At 49.0% G+C, this 25,977-nt stretch overlaps 1 protein-coding gene and 1 long non-coding RNA gene across 4 annotated transcripts in view; one reads left to right on the top strand and one right to left on the bottom strand.

Annotated features, from left to right (window-relative positions):
- The window catches only part of LOC140409469 (uncharacterized), a 57,599-nt gene extending 33,835 nt beyond the window's left edge, over positions 1–23,764 (top strand). For both annotated transcript variants that reach the window (XR_011940337.1, XR_011940336.1), the window contains exons 2-3: positions 941–1,118; positions 23,220–23,764. This is a non-coding gene — a long non-coding RNA (uncharacterized lncRNA). The remainder of the gene's footprint in view (positions 1–940; positions 1,119–23,219) is intronic.
- The window catches only part of stpg2 (sperm-tail PG-rich repeat containing 2), a 649,746-nt gene that overhangs the window by 209,484 nt on the left and 414,285 nt on the right, over positions 1–25,977 (bottom strand). The gene's annotated exons all lie outside the window — the stretch shown is intronic.

Here is a 25,977-nt window from a genome sequence, read left to right as displayed (position 1 = left end):
GCTAGTGCATGAGTCGCAAAAAGTTGGTTTACAGGTGCAACAGGTGATTAAGAAGGCGAATGGAATTTTGTCCTTCATTGCTAGAGGGATGGAGTTTAAGACTAGGGAGGTTATGCTGCAATTGTATAAGGTGTTAGTGAGGCCACACCTGGAGTATTGTGTTCAGTTTTGGTCTCCTTACTTGAGAAAGGACATACTGGGGCTGGAGGGTGTGCAGAGGAGATTCACTAGGTATGAAGGGAAAAGATAGGATAGATGCGGGCAGGTTGTTTCCACTGGCGGGTGAAAGCAGAACTAGGGGGCATAGCCTCAAAATAAGGGGAAGTAGATTTAGGACTGAGTTTAGGAGGAACTTCTTCACCCAAAGGGTTGTGAATCTGTGGAATTCCTTGCCCAGTGAAGCAGTAGAGGCTCCTTCATTAAATGTTTTTAAGATAAAGATAGATAGTTTTTTGAAGACTAAAGGGATGAAGGGTTATGGTGTTCGGGCCGGAAAGTGGAGCTGAGTCCACAAAAGATCAGCCATGATCTCATTGAATGGTGGAGCAGGCTCGAGGGGCCAGATGGCCTACTCCTGCTCCTAGTTCTTATGTTCTTAAATGGACCTTCGGCCCAAATAGTAAGCATTTAAACAAGATGCAGACATTTGTGGTGGGGACATGGGCAAAGAGAGGGGGGAGGAGGCAGAGAGCCTCCAGTGAAGCCATAGGGGTAACAGAAAAAATCACAAAATGAAAGAAAGAATATAACGCTACAACACCCATGGCGGAAGAAGGGGCCGGGATGGAGCCTGACTATCAATGGGGGGGGGGGGGGCAAGGAAAGGGTGAGGGCCGAAGAAACATCCTTTTCTGTAAATATTATGTGTTTTATATGTCTAATTGTTGAATTGTTAAAATTGGAAACTTCTAATAAAAATCTTTTTTTTAATTCAATACAGAATTCATCAGGGGGAATTAACATGGAACTCGCCGCCACAATAAAATCCCCTAGTCGCCACTGTTCGGGTACACTGAGGGAGAATTCAGAATGTCTAATTCACCTAACAAGCACGTCTTTCGGGACTTGTGGGAGGAAACCGGAGCGCCCGGAGGAAACCCCCGCAGGCACGGGTTGAGGTAAATAGTATGGGTGTACTTCAGGAGAAGTTGGATAAACATATGAGGGGGAAAAGCACAGAATGACATTGTGATGGACTCAGGTGAAGCAGACTGGGAGGAAGCTCAATGGAGCATAAAAACCGACATAGACGCACAGAGCTGAATGGTCACATCCTGGAGCAGAATTGGATTACAGTGATTTTTTAAAAAAATATGCTTCATCTACATTTTATTTCCGATGAGGATTAAAACATATCGGCACACTATCAAAGAGAGGCCATTGCATGCCGTACAGCACTGTACAACATCACAGTGGGGCTAAGTGCCAAGTATTTAGTTTGAATGCATGCCCCTTGACCCAGTTAATAAGAGGACTTGTAGCAGATTTCAGAGTTTAAAACAGCTCTTCGTTTCCGCCCACATCGCAGTGTACTACTTGCTCTTGTAAAGAGTTAACCAAGTTATGCTCAGCTGTTCCCAGTACATTAAGAATAACACGCCGGCCATTACTGAGTCACCTCCACCTACAGAAGCCCCTCGGCACAAGAGTAACCTTTTTTGACGCCAGCATCCATCAGCGGATACTGTGCCGTTTCCATGTCATTACTTAGACGACGGGAATCTGGACGGGAAGACAGATGCGCTGACATACTCGATAACCACACGCTGTTTAAATAGCGAGCAGGGGCCAGCTTGAAAACTGGGAGAAAGGGGCAGCTTCATAACAGACTCCCATGTCAAGCCATCAATTACTGTATTGTCAGCCTAATGACTTGGGGGAGCAGCACGGGAGAGGGTGACAATGTGCACATTCATCTTGCTGGGATGTAGGCAAGGTGCAACTGTATGTACACTCCCCCCCCCCCCCCCCCCCCCACCCACCCGTACACTACACTCAATCTCCTGACAGCTCAGCAATGGGCATGCTCAGACAGTACACCCTGACAGTGGGAATGTTAACTATCTGTCAGCCCTGCCTTTTTTTAAAAGGCACCTTGACTACAGCTTGTCGTTATGGACAGAGAAGCGCATTTCTCTTGCTCCCTGCTGTGACGAGCTGAAAGGCTGCACTTTATTATATGACTGCGGAACCTGGCTGGTGAAAAGACAAGTCTGTAATTAGAGAGCAGCATTGTTGAACACGGTGATGACTTCCTCTGCGGTTATTTTCAGCGATTCGCTGGTTTACCGAACAATTTGCTTTTCGAAACACTTTCTGGCTCTTTCCCCACTCGAAGCACGTTCCCCTGATTTAGGCCCTCCACCCCAGCCTGGTGTAACAGACAGCAGCCGGGATAGCTCACGTGGTTTCCCACCTCGCCATCCGATGAGTTGACGGAGAACACCTCCCCCGCCGACACTGCCTGCCCCGCCGCCATTTCGGCCTCCCACGAGCGCCAATTGGCCACAGGCGGGAGTTCCGTCCCCTCACTCAGGAGGAGGCCCCGCCGGACAGAGCTGCCGACCAACCTGATTGGCTGACGGCTCCCTGGTCGCTACAGCGACAGAAGCAGCAGCGGACGGGAGAGGAATTTCATGAGGTCGACAGAGACGAGGGGTTGGATTCTCCGCAGCCCGGCGGAGGGGGCGGAGAATCCAGTTTCCCGCATGGAATCGGGTCCAGCGCAGGTTCCCCGATTCTCCGGGCCCCGAAAAGCCCGCGCGCCACGTATCCCCTACCTGCGGCCATTGCTGGAGGCCCGCCCGGCCATTCTCCGCACCCTGACCGGCCGTAGTCCCGCCGGGGTGGATCTAATGTGATCCTGCCATTCGGGATCACATGGCGGCTGCAGATTCAGTCTGTGGCCGCCATGGTCGGGGGCGGGGCGATCGGAGGGCAGGGGGGGGCCTCTACGGGACTGGGCAAGTTTTCAGGTTCGGGCACGCGGCCCATCGGGGTCACTCTTTGGGAAGTCCAGCCCCGCGGTCTGAGTCTGCCATGGAGCGCAGTACGGCAGCTGGAGGCCGCCGCCGTGCACACGCGCAGCCTCTGACCCGGAAGTGCTGAAGCTGCTAGATCCACGACGGGTCTCTGCCAGCCCCCTGCAGGGCTATAGACAAGTGGCGGTGGGGAGGGGGGGAGCATGTGTATTGGTGTTTCAATGAGAGACTGGGCGGGGGGGTCGATGGGAGGAGGTCCAGCGGCCATTGGTCCTTAAGGACAGGGGTCGCCCAAAGTTAAAAGTGAGCTTCTGAGGGTGGCGCAACCCTTCCCGCCTGAGGCCCAAACCTAATCATTTTTGGGCCCCACCAGCGCCTGGGAAATTCTCCCACCCGCATTAAAATTGAGGTTGGGTGGAAAACGGTCCTTGAGTGATGAATAATTGGCCTCAGTTGGGGAAAGGGCAGGCAGCCCGGCCAAGGCCCCAGCTTAAAATCGCTGAGCGGCCGAGGAAGGCGGCAATCCAGCAGGAGGCCCAGTTGTACTAAAAACCCACCAGCAGCGAAGTGTAAAGTTCAGGCCATTTGATAGAAACCTTCTTTTTTATAGGTAATAAAGGTTTGAGGAAAGAAATGATTTAGGTGACATTACACTACTGAAAATCATATATATTAGCCACAACAGCAGAAAATGCTGAGAGCATGGGAAAGATCTGGGGCGGGATTCTCCGACCCCCCGCCGGGTCGGAGAATCGCCGGGGGCTGGCGTGAATCCCGCCCCTGCCGGTTGCCGAATTCTCCGGCACCGGATATTCGGCGGGGGTGGGAATCGCGCCGCGCCGGTTGGCGGGCCCCCCCCCGGCGATTCTCCGGCCCGCGATGGGCCGAAGTCCCGCTGCTGGAATGCCTGTCCCGCCGGCGAGAATCAAACCACCTCTCTTACCGGCGGGACAAGGCGGCGCGGGCGGGCTTCGGGGTCCTGGGGGGGGGCCCGGGACGATCTGGTTCCGGGGGGTGCCCACACGGTGGCCTGGCCCGCGATCGGGGCCCACCAATCCGCGGGCGGGCCTGTGCCATGGGGGCACTCCTTTCCTTCCGCCTTTGCTGTGGTCTCCACTATGGCGGAGGCGGAAGAGACTCCCTCCACTGCGCATGCGCGGGGATGCCGTGAGCGGCCGCTGACGCTCCCGCGCATGCGCCGCCCGGCAAAGTCATTTCCGCGCCAGCTGGCGGGGCACCAAAGGCCTTTCCCGCCGGCTGGCGGGGCGAAAATCAGTCCGCCGCGGGCCTAGCCCCTCAAGGTGAGGGCTCGGCCCCTCAAGATGCGGAGAATTCCGCACCTTGGGGGCAGAGCCATGCCGGACTGATTCATGCCGATTTTGGCGCCAGTCGGCGGACATCGCGCCGACCGCGGAGAATCCCGCCCCTGATAAGAAAGTCAGTGTTCGGACTGACTTTAGACTCATTGTTGTCATTACTGGGCAAACATCCCAGTTCTGGAGAACATGGTGGGAAACAGGTGGTTTGAAACAAAGAGACGTTCTCCCACGCCATATTATCACTTAAAACTGAATAGAAAGACATTTCATCGAATTAAATGAATTATAAATATTTTAACCCAAGCGCAGTTAGAAAGGGGATAGAATATTAACGATTATGTTTTACTTATGAGACAGAGAGAGAACTCTCTCTCTCTCTCTCTCGTGCTCTCCAAAATCATCTTGAAGCCCTCTCTCTTTCTCTCTCTTTCTCTCTCGGAATTCATCTTAACCTAACCGACAAAATCTAGTTCTACTTTGCTTCGCAAACAGCCATTTACTTTTGTTCCAGTTTTACATCATGCATTTTGCAAACTGAATTGTGTCTTGATTTGGATTCAATCATCCGTATTTGCGTTGGACAAACAACTTTCAATTTCTGTATTTGTTTGGAATTTGACATGATCAATAGAATTTGAAACTGACATAAATAAAGATATTCTTGACTTCACTCAAGATGCTCAGTCCCGCGTTCTGTATGACTGATATTGTTATGGGCCAGGGTTTAGAGAACCCCAAAGTGTTTCATGGAGTTCACCTGACATCCAACTTTTAATAGATTGTGGTATGGGGAGCACACGGCCCACTCTACAGGGGTGGGACAGCAGAAATGGAAAAGTATTTTTTAAAGCAAAACAATGTTTATTCTACGAACTCAAGTTAACCTTTTTAAAACATACAGTGAACATCTTAGCAACCATCAATTCAAATACAACCCCCAAAGAATACACCGCTAAGTAATCCTTTAAACTTTCCTTTTAACATCCATAAGACTTAAAGACACCTTTTTACAGAAAGACATCAGGCTTAACTTCAATACTGAGAACAGTGACCACGTTGAAATCAGCAAATGGACACTCATAAGCTTGCAGAGATTCACACACATCCTGCTGTGATTGCAGCTTCTCCAAAACTAAAATGAAACCAAACCCACCCTGCAGCAAAAAAGCCTAAAGCAAAAGTAAAAAGCTGACAGCCCAGCTCCACCCACTCTCTGACATCACTGCAGTAATAAACACCCATTTCTTAAAGGTACACCCACCACAGTTATTCTATAAAAACACCCATTTCTTAAAGATACTCTCACATGACACCTCCCCCCAAGAAAAAAAAATAGACCATCAACTTCAAGATGGTTTCATTTTTCACCTTTTCACTATCCTTTAAGAAATGCACACAGTAAATATACTTTTTTGTTTCAAAAAACAGCACACACAAACAGGTATAGTAATATAGTCCATTGTTGTTCTTCTTCCTCCAACTGAAATCCTTCCTGATTGACAGTCTCTTTGAACAAGAAGGTCTCTGCACGATCCATCCATTTCTCTATGCCTCGGCATTTCTCTTTAAAGTCAGATACTTTAGTTCAATCTGATCACAGAGTCCCTTGTAATTCTCCAACACAGGAGCATTGGTTATCACAGCTTTCAGGCAGTCAAATGCCTGTTGAAAGTTCGTTGTCCACTGAAATTTTCGACGTTTCTTCAGCAAGTCCATCAGTGGAGCAACCACAGTACAAATATTTTTCATAAATGTTCAATCAAATCCACTCAAGCCAAGAAATCGCATTATTTCGCTTCTTGTCGAGGGTATCGGAAACTCCTCAATAACTGTTGGTTTCACATCCTGTGGGACCATTCGGCCCTGTCTGATTGTATCGCCAAGGAAAGTGACTTGGGCTTTTCCCAAATTCACTTTTGGCTAGGTTTATCACCAAACCCGTCTCCTGAAGTCGATTGAATAACTCCATCAGATGTTTTAAATGTTCTTTCCATGTCTGGCTGAAAATTACCAGATTGTCGATGTCTACCGCACAATTGGGTAATCCTGAAACAACTTTGTTCGGTAACCGTTGAAATGTGGCTGGGGCGTTGTTCATGCCAAATGGCATAACTTTGAATTGGTATATACCATCTGGAGTCACAAAAGCTGAAATCCCCTTCACTCTTTCGGATTAACGTACCTGCCAGTAACTTTAAGTAAATCCAGTTTGGAAATAAAATCTGATTGTCCCACCTTCTCAATGCAATCCTCCAAATATGGGATAGGATAAGAGTCCATTCCTGTAACTGCATTAACCTTTCTATAGTCCACACACAACCGTTGGGTACCGTCTGGTTTTGGTACCATCACTGTGGGTGAGCTCCATTGGCTGCAACCCACTTCAATTATGCCATTTTTAAGCATACTCTCAATCTCTTTGTTATCCTGTGCCAATTTTAAAGGGTTAAGTCTATATGGATGTTGTTTGATTGGAACAGCATTTCCCACATCTACATCATGTATAGCCATTTTAGTACTTCCCAATTTATCTCTACAAACTTGCCCATGTGATATCAATAACTCTTTCAGGTCAGTCCGTTTTTTCTCTGGAAGGTAACTCAACAATTTGTCCCTAATTTTAAGAACATCCTCATTTTCCAATTTAATTTGAGGTATGTGGAATTCACAGTCACCTGGATTTGATTTGTCACTTTGAGTTAGAATCATTAAAACCTCCTTTTTTTTCTCTCCTTCCCTTTCAAAGTACTTTGTAAGCATATTCACATGACACACTTGGTGAGTCTTCCTTCTATCTGGTGTTTTTACCACATAATTCACCTCACTTAATTTCCTTTCAATCTGATAAGGTCCACAAAACCTTGCTTTTAAAGGTTCACCTACTACTGGGAACAACACTAAAACTCTATCTCCACTGACAAAACTACGAACTTTGGATTTCTTGTCCGCTACCTGTTTCATCACATTTCATGCAACTTTTAAATGTTGTCTCGCCAATTCACCTGCTCTATTTAATCGTTCCCTAAAATTTGACACATAATTTGACACGTAATCCAATAATGTAATTTCCAATTTCTCACTCACCAAATTTTCCTTAATCAATTTAAGTGGTCCTCTTCCCTCATTACCAAAAATTAGTTCAAAAGGACTGAATTTGGTTGACTCATTTGGTGCATCCCTAATTGCAAACGGTAAGAATGGAATTCCTTTATCCCAATCCTCTGGATAATCGTGACAATAAGCCCTCAACATTGTCTTTAATGTCTGATGCCACCTTTCTAACGCTCTCTGTGATTCTGGATGGTACGCAGTTGATTTAAATTGTTTTATTCCTAAGCTATCCATAACTTCTTTGAATAACATTGAGGTAAAATCTGATGCTTGATCCGATTGTATTTCTGTGGGAAGTCCATATCTAGTAAAGAATTTAAGTAACTCCTCCACAATCTTTTTAGCTGTAATATTACGTACTGGAATGTCCTCTGGAAACCTCGTAGACACATCCATTATCGTCAAAAGATTGCCACTTTTTGTTTTAGGAAGCGATCAATTAGGACCCTTGTAAAAGGTTCCTCACATGCTGGAATGGGTATTAAGGGCACTGGTTTTATCACTGCTTGAGGTTTCCCTATCACTTGACATATGTGACAGGATTGACAAAATGTAACTACATCTTTATGTAGTCCAGGCCAATAAAAATGTTTCTTGAATTTTCCTTATTCCCAAATGACCTCCCCTGGTACCTCATGTGCAACTTGTAATACCTCCTTTCTATACCCTACCGGCAATATTACTTGATGAACGTCTGCCCACTTTTCATCCGCCTGTATATGTAAAGGTCTCCATTTTCTCATCAAGACATCACTTTTACGGTAATAACACTCTGGTATACACTCAGATTCCTCTTCTGTTTATGCTTTCTGATACGTCCGTTCTATTTCTATATCTTTCTGTTGTAAATCAGCCAATTTTCCTGAACTAAAAATATCCGCCTCATCCTCCACCTGTTCTTGGTCTTTTTCAACCATCCGATCAAAATCGTTTCTGATAATTGAACTTCCACTTCATCTTCAATCTTTGATTTATTCTCTTGTCTTAACCTGTGACTTTGTGACCTTGTTACTACACAATCCAGAAAAACCCCAGGATATTCGTCCTTCAACACTTCAGTTGTCTGATTTTCCACTGGCTTATCCACCACAGTAGGCATCACCCCCATCTGTGACCCAGCTATATCATTACCCAAGATAAACTGTATTCCTAGTTTCTCCATTACTCCTACTACCACTTCATCACTCTTCACTAGACTTTCCAACCTCACCTTATATAATGGAACACTATTCCTCTCACCCTGAATTCCACATATTACCACCTTTTCTGGCAATATTCTTCCCAAACTACAGAACTCCTCATCTCTTACCATTAAAGATAGACTAGCTCCCGTATCTCTTAAAATTGTGACTTCTTTACCTGCTCCTCCTGATACGCATGAGTAAACTTTACCCACACAAGTAAATTCTTCAAAGAGATCTGGCACCTTCTCATCAATCACCCCTTGATCAGGCTGTACAATCTTTTGCACCTCCTTCGCTTCACTTGGGCTTTCCTTTACCACTTTAACAAGCCCCACTGTCTTATCCTGTTTTCCCACATCAGCCTCCCAGTGCTTTTCGTCAACACTGACTTTACATGGTCTAGTTTATTGCAGTGAAAATATTTGAAACTTTTCATGTCTCTTCCACCCTCCTGGATTTCTTTTTTAATCTGAGGTACACTCTCCTTATTATCTTCCATCATATCACCTTTACCTTTACCACTTGAGTGTTTCTCATGTCCCCAGTTTCTGTCTCTCACAGGCTGAAACTGATGTCGGAAACCAAGCTTTGATTTATGAATTAATTCATAATCATCCGCCATTTCTGCTGCTAATCTCGCAGTTTTAACTTTCTGCTCTTCCACATGAGTTCTCACGACATCAGGAATTGAATTTCGAAACTCCTCCAAAAGTATAATTTCTCTGAGAGATTTATATGCTTGATCTATTTTCAAAGCCCTTATCCACCTATCAAAATTACTCTGTTTGAGCCTTTCAAACACCATGTATGTTTGACCAAATTCTTTCCTTAAATTTCTAAACCTTTGTCTGTCGGCTTCAGGCACTAGTTCATATGCACCTAAGATGGATTTTTTCACCTCCTCATACGTCCCAGATCCCTCGTCCGGTAGTGATGCAAACGCTTCACTAGCCCTACCCACCAGCTTTGTTTGAATCAGTAATACCCACATGCTCTGTGGCCATTTCATTTGTTTAGCTACCTTCTCAAATGAAATGAAAAGGGCTTCCACCTCCTTCTCGTCAAACCTTGGCAATGCTTGGACATATTTAAATAGATCCCCACCAAGCCTTCGACTATGACGCTCTTTCTCACTATCCTCATCACTATCCTCCAACTGTACGTTTCCCTTTATGTCTGCCAATTTTAACTGACTGTTATGTTTCAAAGCCATTTTCTGAAGTTCAAACTCTCTCTCTTTTTCCCTTTCCTCTCTATCTCTTTCCTTTTCCTCGCTATCTCTTTCTTTGTTTCTTTCTTCTCGCTCCTTTACTTTTTCCCTGATCTGTATCTCCCTTTCTCTTTCTTTTTCTCTCACTGCATATTCAAGCTGTTTTAATACTTTTTCATGTTCAAGTTGCTTAATCTACAACTGAATCTTTGCCATTTCTAATGAATCAAACTGTATCTCAGGCAACTTTAAATGCTTAGCCACCGCCATAATTACCTCATCTTTTCGCATTTTGTCAGGTAATGTTAACTGCAATGTTTCTGCCAAATCTAACAGTCTGCTTTTAGTCTCTGTCCGTAAGGTACTGCGTGTGACCGTCTCCACCCCCAAAAACTTCAGAGCCTCTGAAAGAGCCATTGTCCACAACACACTCCCTACTTAAACTGAAATACCACAACTGAAAAGTAACCACAATATGCTCACCCCTCACTGTCTTTAAGTTCACTCAGCCAATCCAACAAATAGACAATCCAACAAACAAATCCAATAGATAGACTTTTATCCCGGATGAGCCCCCAATTTGTTATGGGCCAGCGTTTCGAGAACCCCAAAGTATATCATGGAGTTCACCTGACCCACAACTTTGAATAGATTGTGGTATGGGGAGCACACAGCCCACTCTATAGGCGTGATACAGCAGAAATGGAAAAGTATTTTTTTAAGCAAAACAATATTTATTCTATGAACTCAAGTTAACCTTTTTAAAACATACAGTGAACATCTTTGTGGTAGTCACCACTGTTGTATTATATTGTATATATGGGTATTACGGTAAGGCCCCTGTACTACAGGTATGGGGGTAGATCCCTGACTGCTGGCTCCGCCCAGGAGGCGGAGTATAAATGTGTGTGCTCTCTGAACAGCAGCCATTTCGTAAGCTGCTGTAGGAGGCCACACATCTCTGTGTGATAAAGCCTTGATTACATTCTACTCTCATCTCGTCGTAATTGATAGTGCATCAATTTATTACACAGAGATTTTTCAGAGATGGACCTCCGCATCAAGCCAGATCGCCTGCAGCTGCATCCTCAAGCAGACAACGCCAAAAAGGACTTCCAACATTGCCTAGATGCTTTGAAGCATACAGCGGGTCGGCACCAGACCCAATCTCAGAAGCTCCAGATACTGTACACGCGGCTGAGCTCCAACGTTTTTACCCTCGTCCAGGACGCGCCTACCTACGCAGAGGCCATGGCGCTACTGAAGGAGAATTACGATCAATAGACCAACATGATCTACGCCAGGCACCTCCTATCCACGCAGCACCAACTTCCTGGTGAGTCTGTGGAAGGTTTCTGGCGTGCCCTGCTCACCCTGGTGAGAGACTTTGACTGCCAGGCCGTTTCGGCCACTGAACAATCGAACCTGCTAATGAGAGACCATAAGACATAGGAGTGGAAGTAAGGCCATTCGGCCCATCGAGTCCACTCCACCATTCAATCATGGCTGATTTCAACTCCATTTACCCGCACTTTCTCCATAGCCCTTAATTCCTCGAGAAATCAAGAATTTATCAACTTCTGTCTTAAAGACACTCAACGTCCCGGCCTCCACCGCCCTCTGTGGCAATGAATTCCACAGACCCACCACTCTCTGGCTGAAGAAATTTCTCCTCATCTCTGTTCTAAAGTGACTCCCTTTTATTCTAAGGCTGTGCCCCCGGGTCCTAGTCTCCCCTGCGAATGGAAACAACTTCCCTACATCCACCCTATCTAAGCCATTCATTATCTTGTAAGTTTCTATTAGATCTCCCCTCAACCTCCTAAACTCCAATGAATATAATCCCAGGATCCTCAGACGTTCATCGTATGTTAGGCCTACCATTCCTGGGATCATCCGTGTGAATCTCCGCTGGACCCGCTCCAGTGCCAGTATGTCCTTCCTGAGGTGTGGGGCCCAAAATTGCTCACAGTATTCTAAATGGGGCCTAACTAATGCTTTATAAAGCTTCAGGAGTACATCCCTGCTTTTATATTCCAAGCCTCTTGAGATGAATGACAACATTGCATTTGCTAAAGACGTGTTCGTTACGGGCATAGGGTCTGACTACACCCGCCAGCGCCTCTAAGAAGGGGCCACGCTTGACCTCGCGGCGACCAAGAATCTAGCCCTCTTGCTCACGGTCACCTCACACAACGTACAGGCGTATGCCCCCGACCGCACGGCCCAACCCCCCTGTGCATCATGGACCCCGCCAGCGGCCACCCCATCGTGGACCCCATCAGCGACCGCCCTCAGCCAACCCCATGCCTGCGCCGCGCGGCAGCCAACCAGCCCCGGGGGACCCAAGTGCTACTTCTGCGGACAGACAAAACACCCCCAGCAGCGCTGCCCGGCACGGAGTGCGCTCTGCAAGGCCTGTGGTAAGAAGGGACATTTCGCTGCAGTGTGCCAGGCCCGCTCAATCGCCGCTATTTTCCCGGCACCCCCCACGTGCGGCCAGGGGGCGCCGCCATCTTCCTCTCCTCAGACCACGTGCGGCCCGTGGGCGCCGCCATCTTGCTTCACTCACAGCATGTGCTGCCCGTGGGGGCCACTATCTTGCTTTCCTCAGAACCAATGGGCACCGCCATCTTGCCTGCCCCAAGACACGTGTGGGCCGAGGGCGCCGCCATCTTTCCTGTCCCAGGACACGTGCGGCCCGTGGGCGCCACTATCTTACCCGCCTCAGGACCCCTGCCCATCGGGCACCTTATCGGGCCGCTCATCGCCTGCAACCGCCGACGACCAGCCGCGTCTCGCCTCGGTCGCGATCGACCAGTCTCGACTGCACAACTTCCCGACCGCTTCGACAAAGGTGAAGGTCGACGGGCACGAGATCTCCTGCCTTCTGGACTCCGGGAGCACTGAGAGCTTCAGCCACCCCGATACGGTAAGGCGCTGCTCCCTCGTGGTACACCCCGCTAACCAAAAAATCTCCCTGGCCTCCGGATCCCACTCCGTGGCGATCCAGGGGTTCTGCATCGCCATCCTCACCGCCCAGGGCGTAGAGTTAGTGGCTTCCGGCTCTACGTCCTCCCCAACCTCTGCGCTGCCTTGCTACTCGGCCTGGACTTCCAGTGCAACCTCCAGAGCCTAACCCTGAAATTTGTCGGGCCCCTACCAACCCTTACTGTGTGCGGCCTCGTGACCCTTAAGGTCGACCCGCCTTCCCGGTTTGCAGACCTCACCCCGGATTGCAAACCCGTCACCACCAGGAGCAGGCGGTACAGTGCCCAGGACAGGACCTTCATCAGGTATGAGGTCCAGCGGCTGCTGCGTGAAGGTATCATCGAGGCCAGCAACAGCCCCTGGAGAGCCCAACTGGTAGTGGTGAAAACGGGGGAGAAAAACAGGATGGTCATTGACTACAGTCAGACCATCAATCGGTATACGCAGCTCGATGCGTATCCCCTCCCACGCATATCTGATATGGTCAATCAGATTGCACAGTACCGGGTCTTCTCGACAGTGGACCTGAAATCAGCCTACCACCAGCTCCCCATCCGTAAGGCGGACCGCCCATACACTGCCTTCGAGGCAGATGGCCGCCTTTACCATTTCCTTAGGGTTCCCTTCAGCGTCACCAACGGGCTCTCGGTCTTCCAACGGGAGATGGACCGAATGTTTGACCGGTACAGGCTGCGGGCCACTTTCCCGTACCTGGACAACGTCACCATCTGCGGCCACAACCAGCAGGATCATGACGCCAACCTTTCCAAATTTCTCCACACCGCCACACTCCTCAACCTAACTTACAACTAGGAGAAGTGTGTGTTCAGCATGAACCGATTAGCCATCCTCGGCTATGTGGTTCAGAACGGAGTTCTAGGGCCCCTCCCCGATCGCATGCGCCCCCTCATAGAACTCCCCCTCCCCCACTGCCCCAAGGCCCTCAAACAATGCCTGGGGTTCTTTTCGTATTATGCCCAGTGGGTCCCAACCTATGCGGACAAGGCCCACCCACTCATTCACTCCACCGCTTTCCCACTGACGGCCGAGGCTCACCAGGCCTTCAACCATATCAAGGCCGACATCGCCAAGGCCGCGATGCACGTGGTCGACGAGACGCTCCCCTTCCAAGTCGAGAACGATGCATCAGACGTCGCTCTGGCGGCCACCCTCAACCAGGCAGGCCCATGGCATTCTTTTCCTGCACCCTCCATGCCTCCGAAATTCAGCACTCCTCCGTCGAAAAGAAGGCCCAAGTGATCGTTGAAGCTGTGCGGCATTGGAGGCATTACCTGGCTAGCAGGAGATTCACTCTCCTCACTGACCAACGGTTGGTAGCCTTCATGTTTAACAACACACAGCGGGGTAAGATCAAAAATGATAAAATCTGGAGGTGGAGGATCGAGCTCTCCACCTACAATTACGAGATTTTGTATCGCCCCGATAAGCTCAACGAGCCCCCCAATACCCTGTCCCGAGGTACATGTGCACAAGTGGACCGACTCCGGACCCTGTACGACGATCTCTGTCACCTGGGAGTCACCCGCTTTTACCACTTCATTAAGGCTCGCAATCTGCCCTACTCCATCGAGGAGGTCAGGACTGTCACCAGAGACTGCCAGGTCTGCACAGAGTGAAAACCGCACTTCTACCGGCCAGACCGTGCGCGCCTGGTGAAGGCCTCTCGCCCCTTTGGACGCCTCAGCGTGGACTTCAAAGGGCCCCTCCCCTCCACCGACCGCAACACGTACTTTCTTAATGTGGTCGACGAGTATTCCCAATTCCCCTTCGCCATCCCATGCCCCAATATGACGTCTGCCACCGTCATGAAAGTCCTCAACACCACCTTCGCTCTGTTCAGTTTCTCCGCCTACGGCCACAGCGACCGGGGATCCTCATTTATGAGCGAGGAACTGCGCCTGCTCAACAGGGGCATTGTGTCGATCAGGACGACCTGCTACAACCCCAGGGGAAACGGGCAGGTGGAGCGGGAGAATGGGACGGTCTGGACGGCTGTTCAGCTGGCCCTAAGGTCCTCCCGGCCTCCCACTGGCAGCAGGTCCTCCTCAACCCACTTCACTCCATTCGGTCGCTCCTGTGCACCGCGACTAATGAAACCCCCCATGAACGTCTCTTTGCCTTCCCCAGGAAGTCCACCTCCAGGGTTTCGCTCCCAACGTGGCTGGCAGCTCCAGGACCCGTTCTCCTCCGCAAGCACGTGCGGCTCCACAAGGTGGACCCGTTGGTTGCGAGAGTACAGCTACTCCATGCGAACCCGCAGTACGCCTACGTAACGTACCCGACGGCCGCCAATACACAGTCTCCCTCAGGGATCTGGCTCCAGCTGGGTCCCCACAAACACGCACACCCCTGCCCCGGCGCCACCCTCGCCTCCCCCGGCGCACCCCACCGCAGCCCCCGCTCCAGGACAATCCGTCCTCCCCTTGCTCCCACCCGGGGATGAAGAGGATTTTGACACGCTCCCGGAGTCACCAAAGACCAAGCCGACGCCTGAGTCGCCACCAGCACTGCGGCGCTCTCAACGTCAGAGGGTCAATACTGAGGGAGTGCTGCACTGTCAGAGGATCAGTACTGAGGGAGAGCTGCACTGTCAGAGGGTCAGTACTGAGGGAGTGCTGCACTGTCAGAGGGTCTGTACTGAGGGAGTGCTGCACTGTCAGAGGGTCAGTACTGAGGGAGTGCTGCACTGTCAGAGGGTCAGTACTGAGGGAGTGCCGCACTGTCAGAGGGTCAGTACTGAGGGAGTGCTGCACTGTCAGAGGGTCAGTACTGAGGGAGTGCTGCACTGTCAGAGGGTCAGTACTGAGGGAGCGCTGCACTGTCAGAGGGTCAGTACTGAGGGAGTGCTGCACTATCAGGGAGTCAGTACTGAGGGAGTGCTGCACTGACAGAGGGTCAGTACTGAGGGAGCGCCGCACTGTCACAGGATCAGTACTGAGGGAGTGCTGCACTGTCAGAGGGTCAGTACTGAGGGAGTGCTGCACTGTCAGAGGGTCAGCACTGAGGGAGTGCTGCACTGTCAGAGGATCAGTACTGAGGGAGTGCTGCACTGTCAGAGGGTCAGTACTGAGGGAGTGCTGCACTGTCAGAGGGTCAGTACTGAGGGAGTGCTGCACTGTCAAAGGGTCAGTACTGAGGGAGTGCTGCACTGTCAGAGGGTCAGTACTGAGGGAGTGCTGCACTGTTAAGAGGGTCAGCACTGAGGGAGTGCTGCACTGTCAGAGGGTGAATACTGAGGGAGTGCTGCACTGTTGAATGTGCCGCCTTTCGGTTAATCTCCCAATTAAAAGAGATAGAAGTTCCTAAATACTGACCAGAAAATGTCTGTTCTTTCCAAATTGTCTTTGGAATGAGGTTTGGTCTAGTTTCTTGTCTTTTCGGATGACACATCTGTCACTGTCTCGGGTGAATGTAAAATATATTGTGACACTGTTTCAAACTAGGGCAGGAGAGATCTCCCTGGTGGCCTGAGGCTGATATTTTCCCTCAATTAACACCACTAAATAGCAGATACCTGGTTGACGATCAGATTGCTGTTTGTGTGACCTTGTGCGCCAATGTATTTCCTATGTTACAACACTCTAACAACATTGGGAAATGCTTAATTGGCTGTAAAGCACGGTGGGACATCCTACGGTCTTGAAAGGTGCTAAATAAATGCAAGACTTCCTTTTCTCAGTCGCAACATTGCATTGGCCTCCAAAACAGTTCAAAAAGGATTCACAATCATCAAGCAGTCTGGACTTTCCTATGAGATAGGGTGCCATTATAAATGCCATTATAAATGCCAACCATTTTATTATTTTAATTTGACGGCTTCAAGGAGAATTTTATACACCCAATCATTTCCATAATCTTACTCACCAAGTGGTTATAATTTGGAACTCATGTTTGAGATGAATAGTATTGATGCAGTTACATTTAAGGGGAAGTTAGATAAACAGAAGAGGGATAAAGGAATGAACAATCGCAATCTTTATTATTGTCACAAGTAGGTTCACATTAACACTGCAATGAAGTTACTGTGAAAAGCCCCGAGTCACCACATTCCGGCGCCTGTTCGGGTACACAGAGGGAGAATTCAGAATGTCCAATTCACATAACAGGCACGTCTTTCGGGACTTGTGGGAGGAAACCGGAGCACCCGGAGGAAACCCACGCAGACACGGGGAGAACGTGCAGACTCCGCACAGACAGTGACCCACCCAAGCCGGGAATCGAACCTGGGACCCTGGAGCTGTGAAGCAAGAGTGCTAACCACTGTGCTAACATGCGACCCTCCAAAGATATGCTGCTGGGATGGAATGGAATAGTGTGGAACATAAACACCAGTACAGACTTACATATAAAAGCAAAACACTGCAGATACTGGAAATCTGAATTAAAACAGAAATTGTTGAAAAACCTCAGCTGATTTGGCGGCATCTGAGAAAGAGCCAAAATTAATACTTTGAGACAAATGTAATTCTTCTTCAGAATCTGGAAGTAAAGAACTGGGAACTTTGGTTCTTAATAAGAGCCAAGTTTGACTTAAAACACAGGTGTGGAGATGCCTTAAAACACAGGAACATAGGAATTAGGAGCAGAAGTCGGCCATTCAGCCCCTCTAGCCTGCTCCACCATTCAATCAGATCATGGCTGATCTCTTCCTGGTCTCAAATCCACCTCCCCACCTGCTCCCCATACCCCTTTAACCCATTTTTTAAATCAGAAATATATCTATCCCCTTCTTGAAACAATTTAATGATTCAGATTCCACCGCACTATGGGGCAGCGAGTTCCACAAATTCACCACCCTCGGCGAGGAGTAGTTCCTCCTCAACTCAGTTCTAAATCTACCGCCTCTCAGCCTCTATCCGTGACCTCTCGTTGTAGACGTTATGTGTTTCTCTTTCCACAGATTCTGCTGAATATTTCCTGCACTGGTCTGATGGGCCAAATGCGTGTGTTTATAGAATACTACAAAAATGTGCTGAGCCATTTGCGTGCCACTTAAACTAATTTTGTTTGAATTGAAAGCAAATCTTTGCAAGGAAAGTTTAGCCTGTGTACTCACAAATACACGGGGGGAAAGATGAAATGGAGCCTTAAATCTTCAGAGCAAGACTTTGCCGGGGTGAAGAGGTTGGTCCTGCTGAGAATAGTCCTTCGCTGTTTTCATTGTTTCATTTAACGTTAGAGTTTCTAAAACCCTAATTGGTGCCACCTTCAGACACAGTCTGCATATGGCAGACATGTACAAGATGTATTGTCAGCTGCTTGCTATCGAGCTCAGGAATGGTTGTTTTTAGAGAGCATCTTCACAGCTTCAGGATGCCGCGATGTATTTTGCAGCCAAGGAAGCAGTTTTGAAGCATAGTCACATGTAGGAAAAACATGTAGGAAGAGCTGGTCATTGACTTCAGGGGCGGGATTCTCCAACCCCCGCCGGGTCGGAGAATCGCCGGGGGTCAGCGTGAATCCCACCCCCGCCGTCCTCCAAATTCTTCCGCCCCCCAAAAAATTGCCCCGGCGTGAGTCGCGCCACCCGCCTCAGAGAATGGCAGGGACCGGCGCGACTCAATGGGCCCCGGGGGTCCACGAATTCTCCGGCCCGCGATGGGCTGAAGTCCCACCCGTTCTTTGCCGGTCCTACCGGCATAAATTAGAGTAGGCCCCTTACCGGCGGGACCTGGCGGCGCAGGAGGGCTCCGGGGTTCTTGGGGGGGCGCGGGGGGATCTGGCCCCGGGAGGTACCAGGTATCACAGCCTGGTATGGCAACTGCTCGGCCAAGGACCGAAAGAAAATTCAGAGAGTCGTGAACACCGCCCAGTCCATCACACGAACCTGCCTCCCATCCATTGACTCCATCTACACCTCTCACTGCCTGGGGAAAGCGGGCAGTATAATCAAAGATCCCTCCCACCCGGCTTACTCACTCTTCCAACTTCTTCCATCGGGCAGAAGATACAGAAGTCTGAGAACACACACGAACAGACTCAAAAACAGCTTCTTCACCGCTGTTACCAGACTCCTAAATGACCCTCTTATGGACTGACCTCATTAACACTACACCCTGTATGCTTCAACCGATGCCAGTGCTTATGTAGTTACATTGTGTACCTTGTGTTGCCCTATTATGTATTTTCTTTTATTCCTATTTCTTCCCATGTATTTAATGATCTGTTGATCTGCTCGCAGAAAAATACCTTTCACTGTACCTCGGTACACGTGACAATAAACAAATCCAATCCAGAGCAGCCAATTTGTGCAGAAGGAGCAATGTGATAACGACCAGACAATTGTGTGTTTTTTAAACTGATGTTGACCGAGAGATGAATATTAACCAGGACTCCAGGGAGAACTCTCCTGCTCTTCTTCAAAATTCTTCTCTGGGATCATTTCTAACCATCTGAGCGAACAGATGGTGCCCCCCCCCCATTTAATCTGACCCTGGAGATTGCCTTCGCAACAGTTCCGCACTCCCTCAGTACTGCACGGGAGTCTCTGATTTTTGAGCTCAAGTATCTGAGTCAGGGTTGAAACCCGTTACGTTCCAACTCAGAAGTATTATGATTTTGTCACTGGCCATTAAGAAAAAGGTAGAATCGGCAATTCTAGCGCAACGAGATTCATTCACAGAATCGATTGTTAAGCTGGTGAAGTGCAAATGAAGCCACATATTGACCTTCTATTTGTTTAAACTCTGACTGGGCATGTGGTTAATTGCTGCTTCTCAGTCTGCTGAATGTTCGCAGTCCAAAGGTATGCCTGTTTATTGGTACCTGCCAGAAGATTTCAGTCGGCTATAAATCAAATCTACATGATCAATCCCAAGAGTAGAAACCAGTCTTGCTGAAGGGTTTTAGGCAATTAAAAGAAAAATTGAGTCTGTTGCACAACATGGGCCGCGTTGCAGACTGCTGTGGTATAAATGTGGCTTCGGAGATTCCAAATTCGAACCTACCTGAAGCCAATCGATTGGAACCTGAAAGCTAAAGAGGGGTGGGAGCATGGAACGTGCTACCACAGAAAACGGTTGAGACAAATGGCGTTGATGGGTAAACCAGGTGAATGCAAAAGGGAGAAAGGAAAGGCTATGTTCACTGGGTGGGAGGGAGTAGGGGGACAGTGGGCTTGGCTGGAGTATGAACAGCAGTGTGGATAACCTTTCTGTGCTGTGGGTTCTATAGAATTTTCTATATGTCCTTATAAAGCACAGACACTTCCGAGTCCACGCCACCTGGGAAAGCAGTTACCTATACTCGTCCAGTGATCAGACACAGACTTTAACACAGTCTAATCTTCCAGCCAACGGAACACACATTTTGGACAAAGATTGCTCAAGACATCAATACCAACACTGTTCCTGAGTTGATTTATCATGTTATCAGAATGCTTCAAGTCCGCAAGTGTCATGGATTTGCCTGGTAACAGCAGTAAAACGAATTTAACAAGACTTAATAGGGTGCCATTTGCCCAGCAACAGGTAGAAATCTGCCTAGCAACAGCAGTAGCCAGTCTTCAAAAGGCCAAAGTAATGAGGTTAGCAGGCATCGAGATAGAATCAGGGGTGAATCGCCTATTAGCTTACCGAGTTGATTAGGAGATCGGCGAGGTACACACATGCTAATTCCTAGAATCAAGGATTGTGGGGGAACACACAGTCAAATATACAGAATTCACAATCAAAGGGGTACACTGGTGTAATTTCCAGCGCTCTCATTAGCAGGGAGGCCAGTTTATATCTAGCAGCCTGGAGCCCAGGTTTTACATATAATAGCCAAGAGGGCCAGGTATACATCTAACAGTCTCGAAGTCTTAGAACCAAGGCAGTGCAGAAAACCTTTGTAAAGCCAGTTTAAATGTCTTCACTGGACAAGATGGTTCCCAGATCTGATTATGATCCCGATATTGGATGGTAGCTCTCAGCTGGTTTTGATTTATAGGTCTATTTAATTTGGATGTTGTTTGGGGAAAGGGGAAATCTTAAGGAGTTCAGCATCCATAGAACCATAGAATTCCTATAGTGCAGAAGAAGGCTGTTCAGCTCATCGAGCCGGCACTGACCCTCTGAAAGAGCACCCTAACTAGGTCCACTCCTCCATCCTATTCCCGTAATCCCACCAAATCTGTGCATCTTTTGTACACTAAGTCAGGAGGGCTAGAAGGGGTCACGAAAAGTCATTGGCAAATAGGGTTAAGGAAAATCCCAAGGCTTTTTACACGTACATAAAAAGCAAGAGCATAGCCAGGGAAAGGGTTGGCCCACTGAAGGATAGGCAAGGGAATCTATGTGTGGAGCCAGAGGAAATGGGTGAGGTACTAAATGAATACTTTGCATCAGTATTCACCAAAGAGAAGAAATTGGTAGATGTTGAGTCTGGAGAAGGGTGTGTAGATAGCCTGGGTCACATTGAGATCCAAATAGACGAGGTGTTGGGTGTCTTAAAAAATATTAAGGTAGATAAGTCCCCAGGGCCTGATGGGATCTACCCCAGAGTACTGAAGGAGGCTGGAGAGGAAATTGCTGAGGCCTTGACAGACATCTTTGGATCCTCACTGTCTTCAGGGGATGTCCCGGAGGACTGGAGAATAGCCAATGTTGTTCCTCTGTTTAAGAAGGGTAGCAAGGATAATCCAGGGAACTACAGGCCGGTGAGCCTTACTTCAGTGGTAGGGAAATTACTGGAGAGAATTCTTCGAGACAGGATCTACTCCCATTTGGAAGCAAATGGATGTATTAGTGAGAGGCAGCATGGTTTTGTGAAGGCGAGGTCGTGTCTCACTAACTTGATAGAGTTTTTCGAGGAGGTCACTAAGATGATTGATGCAGGTAGGGCAGTGGATGTTGTCTATATGGACACCAGTAAGGCCTTTGACAAGGTCCCTCATTGTAGACTAGTACAAAAGGTGAAGTCACACGGGATCAGGGGTGAGCTGGCAAGGTGGATACAGAACTGGCTAGGTCATAGAAGGCAGAGAGTAGCAATGGAAGGATGCTTTTCTAATTGGAGGGCTGTGACCAGTGGTGTTCCACAGGGATCAGTGCTGGGACCTTTGCTCTTTGTAGTATATATAAATGATTTGGAGGAAAATGTAACTGGTCTGATTAGTAAGTTTGCAGACGACACAAAGGTTGGTGGAATTGCGGATAGCGATGAGGACTGTCAGAGGATACAGCAGGATTTAGATTGTTTGGAGACTTGGGCGGAGAGATGGCAGATGGAGTTTAATCCGGACAAATGTGAGGTAATGCATTTTGGAAGGTCTAATGCAGGTAGGGAATATACAGTGAATGGTAGAACCCTCAAGAGTATTGAAAGTCAAAGAGATCTAGGAGTACACGTCCACAGGTCATTGAAAGGGGCAACACAGGTGGAGAAGGTAGTCAAGAAGGCATACGGCATGCTTGCCTTCATTGGCCGGGGCATTGAGTATAAGAATTGGCAAGTCATGTTGCAGCTGTATAGAACCTTAGTTAGGCCACACTTGGAGTATAGTGTTCAATTCTGGTCGCCACACTACCAGAAGGATGTGGAGGCTTTAGAGAGGGTGCAGAAGAGATTTACCAGAATGTTGCCTGGTATGGAGGGCATTAGCTATGAGGAGCGGTTGAATAAACTCGGTTTGTTCTCACTGGAACAAAGGAGGTTGAGGGGAGACCTGATAGAGGTCTACAAAATTATGAGGGGCATAGACAGAGTGGATAGTCAGAGGCTTTTCCCCAGGGTAGAGAGGTCAATTACTAGGGGGCATAGGTTTAAGGTGAGAGGGGCAAGGTTTCGAGTAGATGTACGAGGCAAGTTTTTTACGCAGAGGGTAGTGGGTGCCTGGAACTCGCTACCGGAGGAGGTGGTGGAAGCAGGGACGATAGTGACATTTAAGGGGCATCTTGACAAATACATGAATAGGATGGGAATAGAGGGATATGGACCCAGGATGTGTAGAAGATTGTAGTTTAGTCGGGCAGCATGGTCGGCACGGGCTTGGAGGGCCAAAGGGCCTGTTCCTGTGCTGTACATTTCTTTGTTCTTTGTTTGTTTGTAAGGGGCAACTTAGAATGGCCAGTCCACCTAACCTGCACATCTTTGGACTGTGGGAGGAAATCGGGAGCACCCGGAGGAAGCCCACACAGACACGGGGAGGAATGTGCAAACTCTACACAGACAGTTACTCAAGGCTGGAATTGACCTGGGTCCCTGGAGCTGTGAGGCAGCAGTGCTAACCACTGTGCCACCGTGTCGCCATTGAGATCATGGATATATTTTGTAACAAGGGTACGTTTTACGTAAACTGTTTAGTAATTCATACACTTAAATTTTCTTGGCGTGGTATAGTCCTGTTCGTGTGTATGTCTTTTCTTTAATAATCTTTAATAATTGTTACACAATAACTGGGTTGCTTATTCTCATTGTGCAGATGTGCGATAGAGATATGCGGCTGCATCACAGCCTGGAATGGCAACTGCTCGGTCCAAGATCGCAAGAAACTGCAGATTGTGGTGAACTCAGCCCAACGCATCACAGAAGCTTGCCACCCCCACATTGATTCTGTCTACACTTCCCGCTGCCTCAGGAAGGCAGACAGCATTATCAGAGACCCCTCCCACCCAGGCATTGCCTTCTTCCAGACCCTTCCATCAGGCAGAAGGTACAGAAGTCTGAAGACCCGCACATCCAGATATAGGAACAGCTTCTTCCCCACAGCTACAAGACTCCTCAACGACTCCCCCTCGGACTGATCTGTTCCCTGTAAGAACACTATTCACGACGCCCTATGCTGCTCTTGCTCATGTATTTGCTTTGTTTGGCCCCTTGTTCCGCACTGTAACCAATCACTGTTTGTCGATGTACCATTTGTCAATGTTCTCTGTTGATTATTCTTGTGTCTACTCTGTACGTACTGCGTATGTTCCTCGGCTGAAGAAAAATACTTTTCACTGTACTTCGATACGTGACAATAAATCAAATCAAATTAAATCAAATCAAATCAAATCAAATCAAATTGGGGTTTGAGTTTACTCCTCAGTCCACTCCAATAACAAAACTATACACTCCCACGAAGCCATGTCTTTCTCTGTCTCTCTCTCAGGACTCTCTCTCTGTCTCCTTTCTGCCCAAAGATTGGAGGCTGAAAGTGTCTCCACAGTCAGCACAGCTGCTCTTGTCTTTGTTTCCAGTGGTGGACATTTTGTTCTCAGTCGATCACACAATTGCTATGGTGCAGATTGAGGACATTTGACCCACCTTATCTGAACCGTTTCTTCAAACGAGCATCATGTCTAAAAGTGCCATTCCTCCCCCTCTTCCCCAATGCTTCTGCATGTTGTTTCTATTCAAGGAATCATCGAATGGCCTTTTGAATGCCCCAGTGGAACCGGCCTCAATTGAACCCAAATCACTCGCTGTGCGGAAAGGTTTTTTTCTCCCTGTCCTCACAGGGACCAAGCCACCCAGGCGTGTTGAGTTTTAAGGCGCAGCTTTGCACCCACGCTGTTTTTTACCCTTTGGGGAATAGTGGGGGGGGGGGGGGGGGGGGGAGTGGCGGCGGGATTCCAGAGCTGATTATCAGCCCATCGAACCACATTGAACGCTCCTTCGGTGTCCAACCGGTCCTGGAGTTGGACACGAACTCGGAGTTTCTGGTCCAGCGGTAGGGACGCCACAAGACCCCCTCGACCTGTTGTTCAACAGAACGCATAACAGATCGCATGACCCTTTTCATTGCTCCAGATTACTTTCAATGAAAGAGACAGTTCCAAAATATAGGGCATGATTGAACGGGTCATGTTGTGCCTGAAAGACAGTGTGCCGTGGCGCAGCACGACGTGGCCGATAGAAGCCGGGAGACCTCACTCCCAGAACCGATCCGGCTCACAGCGCCGCGTGAGATCCAACGTTATCTCGCGAGACGTTGCGATATGAATCCCGCCCATTGTAAGCGGCATCACCTTTTTGTAAATCTGCATGTTAGAGAGAGACAGCTAGTCTCACTGTAATATGCAGTTTCCCGAGGCACCCGTGGCATTGGGATCTATCACCTTCGCCTGGGAGACCTCGGGAAAGCACCGTTCAGGGAATCTTTGTGGTTTTGGTACAGCCAGGGAGCAGTTTATGTGTACACGCCTCTGGAAAGCCATTGAAATGTGAATGATTTCTTGGGGTATCCCTCATTAAAGAAGGAACATCAGGGGCATCATTCTCCGACCCCCCAGGTTGCCGAAGTCTCCGAAGGGAGAAAAGTCGGCGGGGCGTTAATGGCGCCGCAGACGTCGGAGAATGGCACGGGTGTGCGCAAGGCAGCCGATTTTGGGCCTGCCGATATTCTCCCTTCCGGATGGGCCGAAGTCCCGTCAACGTGATGACCAGTCACGTCCATGCCACCTGGCTGGGGGGAAGGAGGGGATATGGGCAATGATGACATGTCGTCGTTCCCACCCCCCCCCCACCGATTGATGGGATGCACGTCGCCGTGCGGCCACCTGCAGATAACAGGGCCGTGTTCACCAACAGGAAGGGGACCTATTCGATGAACATACAGGTGGTCTGCGACCACCGCATGATGATCCTGCACGTCTGCGCCCGTTACCCAGGCAGCGTACACGACTCATTCGTGTTGTCGCGGTCATCCATCCCCGGCATGTAGAGGGATGCCATCCCCGGCTGAGGGGCTGGTTGCTGGGCGACAGGGGCTACCCATTGCGATCGTGGCTGATGACGCCTATACGGAGGCCACGCAATGAGGCGGAGAACCGCTACAATGATGCCCATGTAGCGACAAGGGGAGAGATAGAGAGGTGCTTTGGCGTGCTGAAGATGCGTTTCAGGTGCCTGGACCTCTCTGGGGGCGCCCTCCAGTATCGGTCAGATAGGGTCGGCCGCATCATTGTGGTGTGCTGCGTCCTGCACAACATAGCCCAACAGAGGGGCGATGTGCCGCAGGCAGAGGAGGGCGGAGTGGAGGAGCAGCAGGAAGAGGCGCAGTCCTCCCAGATGAGGGGGATTGGGGCAATGGTCAGGGCAGACGGGCTAGACACAGGCGGGTGGCTGTCCACCGTTACCGGCTGGCCCAGCGGGCACGGGACAGACTGATAGCCGCCCGCTTCACTGACTAGATGGGCGTGGGAATCGGGTAGTGTGGCCACAGACCGCACACCATGGCAACAGCCGACCACCCA

Source organism: Scyliorhinus torazame, chromosome 3 (genome assembly GCF_047496885.1).
Source record: "Scyliorhinus torazame isolate Kashiwa2021f chromosome 3, sScyTor2.1, whole genome shotgun sequence".
NCBI classification, from domain to species: Eukaryota; Metazoa; Chordata; class Chondrichthyes; order Carcharhiniformes; family Scyliorhinidae; genus Scyliorhinus; species Scyliorhinus torazame.
This window is presented reverse-complemented; position numbering and strand designations above follow the sequence as displayed.